Genomic DNA, 5,547 nt, shown 5'->3' with positions numbered 1-5,547 from the left:
GAGCCCATTGGACGGCATTTGTCACTATTAACAATAGGGCATAATGTAATCTTCCTCCAGGGGGCGCTCGGTGGCTCACAAACCCTCATTTCTTTATTAAACCGCATTCAAATTTTAGTTCATTAAGAACATTTCCAAGCTATTTTTTTAAATCTATAAATTCAAAATATTCTATAAATATTCTATATCTGTCATATAACGGAGGTCAGTAACAGCAACTGCTGTACAAAGGCTAAATAAAATACCTTATTCTGTAATCACAAACGATTGTGATTGGCCTGTCCTAATATCGCTGAGAAAAGTAACAGGCTCCTCGTGACAACGCTGTCCAAGTTCCAGCGGTGATCTGGATGATAATTTACACCCGAATAAAAACACTTGACGATCTTCAAAGTAGAAAAAGAATTGAAATTGAAGAATAAGACGGGAGTACTTAGACCATAGGGTGTCTAAATAATACTCTCAAACTGAGGCTTGACCCAAATCCTAAAGGAGAGGCTTGAAATCAAAATTAACTAGGCCTATTCTTAATTTTTTATGGAATCGGTATAGCAGTATTTATTAGCCTATAAATAATGTATCCGTAGTACATCATTATGTGTTTTTAACTTCAATTCGAAAAAATGTATCATTAATTTTAAAATCAAAATAGATTGCACCAGCAGCATCTCTTCTCCTCTCTGATGACGTGTTTGCTGACGCGAGGGCGGGACAACCTGTCACTCACATGAGATCACAGCAATAGCAAACAAACCACAACAATCCAATCAATTCTCACCTTACCTTTTTACCTTTTTATCTTGTTTGAGAAGCTATTTCACCTTTGATAGGCCTATATGTCACAATATGCCACTACACACAGGCCTAAACAGTTTTGATTGCTAGCCAACGTTTCAACAAGCCTTTTAATAATACTTCAGTAACCATGAAAATTACATTACAAGTTACTCGGACACATATTAATACCTAGCACAAAATAAACATTATCCCCCGGTTTCACAGACAAGGTTTAAGCATAGTCCAGACTAAAATTCATGTTTGAGCTGTTTTAAAAGCAACTTGAACTGAGATAGCCTATATGTCAGTGACTTTGTTTTTTTTCTAAGCATGTTTATAAAAGCTACTTAAATGCCCTAATTGAACTAAGGCCTAATCAATGGCTTAGTCCAAGCCCTGTCAATGAATCCGGGCCTTAGTCCTTTCTGTTAGACAATCTATATGATAATCTGGGATAATCCGGCAAGACAAACCTCAACCGATTGCTAATTTTTCCATAGATGTTCCTTTGTAAACCCCCTCAAAGTTATTGTAGGCTACATAAGTTGCAAACTGATTGTAGACAGATAAATAATGTCTGGGCTGTTAAGCTCCACCTATTTTAGGACTCCCTTTGTCATGGCAATTTCCATTCTACACATGTATTCCATTTCTATGGTGTAGCCAGTGCCTGGGACAGCGCACTGAGCGTTGCATGATAGCCTTGGCTTTAATACGCATTGACGGTTTTTCGGTGTACGACATACACAACTAAAAAACAGCTCAAAATGTGATGACTAAGGCTAAATGGATGGTCCAGTGACTGCTGATCTATAGTCATTATTTGCAGCCCATTTCAGTCTCCAAATGAAATTCAGATTGGAAAGTGCTGGCAGTGTCTTCATCGCTCCCTCTCGCTTGTTCCTGCCAGAATGCTTACTGAGGGAAACCACTCTTCCTAAATTTGTGGAGGTCTTTCCAGCTCTCTCCTTGAACTCTCGTGCCAAGTTCTGAGAAATACCCTCTACATGTCAAAAGGAGTTGCCACAGAATGACACCACTTTAAATTCACACAATGCACTTTCCATTCATAACGTCTGAAACGTTTTCATTATTCTAATGTACAGTATGTTTGTCAGTATGCCAAACACAAATATCTACATCTATGAGTAAACATTAAGATATGCTGACTTTTAAAGTTGCAATGCAGATTTTGTCAAGTGTAACAGTAACACTAGGCTCAATCCCAATCCCCCTTGCCCCTACCCCTCCGTTTTGCGCGTTCCTGTGAAGGGGTAGGGTTGTCTCGATTCTCTTTTGGTTGGAGGGGTAGGGGTAGGGGGAAGGGCCAGATAGCCCTTGAAACGAAGATTTTTCGGGACCACACTTCAAACGAAGGGGTATGAGAAATACCTGCATACACAGGCTACAGAGGCAACATGACTGCCAATAATCATTTTCTTTATGTCACATTCAATCTTGTGTTCATATTTACGGTCATGTTATTCAAATAAACAAGCAAAAAAAAAATCGCTAAAGTTCGTTAACAATATGACGCGTGTAAGCGAAGTGGACGCGCGAATGAGGCGAATTCGCGTCCACCGCGCCGCGCTAAACGCCTCATTCGCGCCGCAATTGCGACCTCCAGACGCGCGTAAACGCGTCTTAACATTGAAATCACTTGCGCCAGACGCTCTATTCGCGTTTGGTGTGAACGCATCATATATCGTCATCTCCGTTGTTTTCTGCGAACTTAAGAAGAAAAATGCAAAAAAAATAGCTGTAACTCACGCAAGACTACAGACGACGGCATCTTGGAAGTTTGTGATAAACATTGGCGCATCTCCTGTGACATAGGTGCGCTAGCAACGACGTATAATGACGTGTAACGGTGTAGTAGTGGTGTCCCATTTCTTAGGGGAATATTTTCACCCCTACGCCTTGCCACTCTGTTTCAAGGGGCAAGGGTAAGGGGGGTAGGCGAAGGGGTATAAAATAGAATTGGGATTGGGCCTTGGCCTATTTACACAGTAGTCACTTCATGACTCATATGCACATGTAGATTTGGGACTGGTAAAGTTTACATATGGGCTAGCACAACAAAATTCCTAAAACTTAAAATTAGAATATAAAAATGAAAAAAATAAAAGCCAATTCAATAGTAGGAATATTGAAATAACACTGAAAAACCCTCACTATCTGTGATGGATGTATCAGCGTTTAGTACAGTAAAGAGTGCTTACCTTGCAAACTGTCTGACCTTTCACTAAAGAACAAGTTCAACACATTCTGCTTTTAATGATTGAATGAGACATTAAGAGAACAGAACATTTAGAGACAGCATGTCCACATAAATTCTGCCATAGGCTACTTTGTGTTTATAAGGCATCACTGGTAAACTGGCAACTTGAGTGAGATTCTGATCAAATTAGATTTTACTGTGTTGTGGCTGGTTTGGATAAAAACTCATATTTACATGAATAGCATGCATTGCTTATCACTTTATTGTGTCACACTAGTGTGAGCTGAACCAGGTTTTATTATTCAGTCTCTAGTGGCTTGGGTCACTCTTGACCCCCAGTGAAATTTAATATAGTTGGATCATGATGTGCAAATTCATTTTTAAACCCGTAATAACACTCTACAGTAATTCTGCCTACGGCTGCTGTATAATGATTATTGAGTAGTAGATCAAGAAGGAAATAGCTCTTTTTTTAGATCGATACATAATTAGCATTTTAATCAAACAGTTGTTAAAATCTCTTTTTACAATGTTTTACTAAAAAATAAATAAATTAGAAAAATCGAATAGCACTTGAGGGAGAGCTCACACTTGCTTGGTTGTTTGTGAGAGAAACATGCTTTTTAGTAATAGAGTGTCCCCTCAGGCTAGAGGTTCTTGTCATGGGAACTGTTGGAGATGTTGGCTGTTTTCTGTGCCGTCTCATCCAGAAAATACAGAGAAGGTATGCTGAAAGTAGCCTTCGAGGGACTTGAAGTGAGACTGCCACATTTATGTAATGGCCATATGGCTTCTGTTTCACTTGGATGCCCTGTTGGATTCACTCTTTTTTTCTTTCTTAAAGGGATAGTTCACCTAAAAAAGAGCAGTTTGTTATTATTTATCCACCCTCATGCTGTTCCAAACCTTTATTTTTCTTCTGTAGAACACAAAAGGAGAATTATCCTGGTTGTTTTTTTGTCATGCAATTAGTCCCCAGTAGAACTGAAGCTGCTGTAGCCCGTCTGCTTCACCCAGAGAACTGCTGCTCACTGGATATTTTCTCTTTTTCTGACCATTCTCTGGAAACTCTAGAGATGTTTGTGCATCAAAATCCCAGTAGATCAGCAGTTTCTGAAATACTCAGACCAGCCCGTCTGGCACCAACAACCATACCACACTCAAAGTCACTTAAATGACCTTTCTTTCTCATTATGATGCTCAGTTTGAACTTCAGCAGATTGTCTTGACCATGTCTACATGCCTAAATGCATTGAGTTGCTGCCATGTGATTGACTGATTAGATTGCGTTAAAGAGCTGTTGAACAGGTGTACCTAATACAGTGTCCGGTCACTCACTAGAACAGAGGGCCAGTGAGTGGAGCGTCCAGGAGCAGGATTGAAGACCTCTGCACTAGAATAACACTATAGTTCTGATTCATTATAATTACATGAGAGCAACCTAAAATTTCTCCTTTTGTGTGAAAAAAGGAAGTTATACAGGTTTGGATTACATAACTAAATGATGTCAGAATTAATTTTCTTTGCTGAACTAATTATTTCATCTCGGCCTCTCAGTTCTTTCCTCTCCCAGGTTCTCGTTTCTCTCTCGCTGATAGAAAGAGAAATGAGGGCACAGTGGTTCTGCACACTGTGTAGTTCAGGGCAGCGGTTTTAGAGAGTCTATAAATTGGCGTGAAGGTGAATCTGTGTCTTGCATTACTGGGGCTGATCCTGAGGGATAACCACATATCTTTGTTTCTCAAAGCATGAGGCCATAGCTACTTCTTCTCACGTTCCCCTAGAAAAGCAGTCACTCCTGCAGGGCTGAGGCTTGTGGAGATATTATTGCCACAGGACATTAATGAATGTTTATGTTTTACGTGTTTGAGAATGCATGACTATGTTATTCTCAGCCTCCAGTCTTATCATAATCTATGTACATAAATAGCAAATATTACACCGTGTCCTAACCAGACATGATACGATAAGATTCCAGCGACAAGCAATTTGAAGAACAGTGAGTGAAACGTTCTTTGTCATAGAATACACTTGTTAGTTCACAATGTGTTGCACATTCTTGTTTCCTTTAATTTTATTTTCAAGTTCTGAGGTGAATTATCCATTGTCGCTTTCAGCATGGAGGTCACGCAAAATTACATTCAGACTCATATTAGAAGCTTTTAACATTAAATAAAGCATATAGACAGTACCTGGCTGGGATTATCATTGTCATACTTTGTATGTTTTTGTTCCAGCCGCAACGTCACAGAAATAGAAATAGTTGTGTCCCAAATGGTGCTTTAATAAGTGCCTTACACTTATACACTACTTATGCATGTGCTCATCCGTGTAGTGTATTCATTTTAAAAGCTTATTTTGTCATTTAACATCATAGTCTAATAGCCCTGCCTTCTCTGCTATGAAACTAAAGCTGCGACAGTTGAGCTAGTGCATGAAGTGCCCAACATTTCACAATAATTTTTTTCGGTTAATTAAGTGCTTCATCAGGGTATTTAAAATGCACTTTTTCTATTTGGAATTTTCAGTGTGAACACACTACTTGAACT

This window comes from Squalius cephalus, assembly GCF_949319135.1.
Source record: "Squalius cephalus genome assembly, chromosome: 8".
NCBI classification, from domain to species: domain Eukaryota; kingdom Metazoa; phylum Chordata; class Actinopteri; order Cypriniformes; family Leuciscidae; genus Squalius; species Squalius cephalus.
This window is presented reverse-complemented; position numbering follows the sequence as displayed.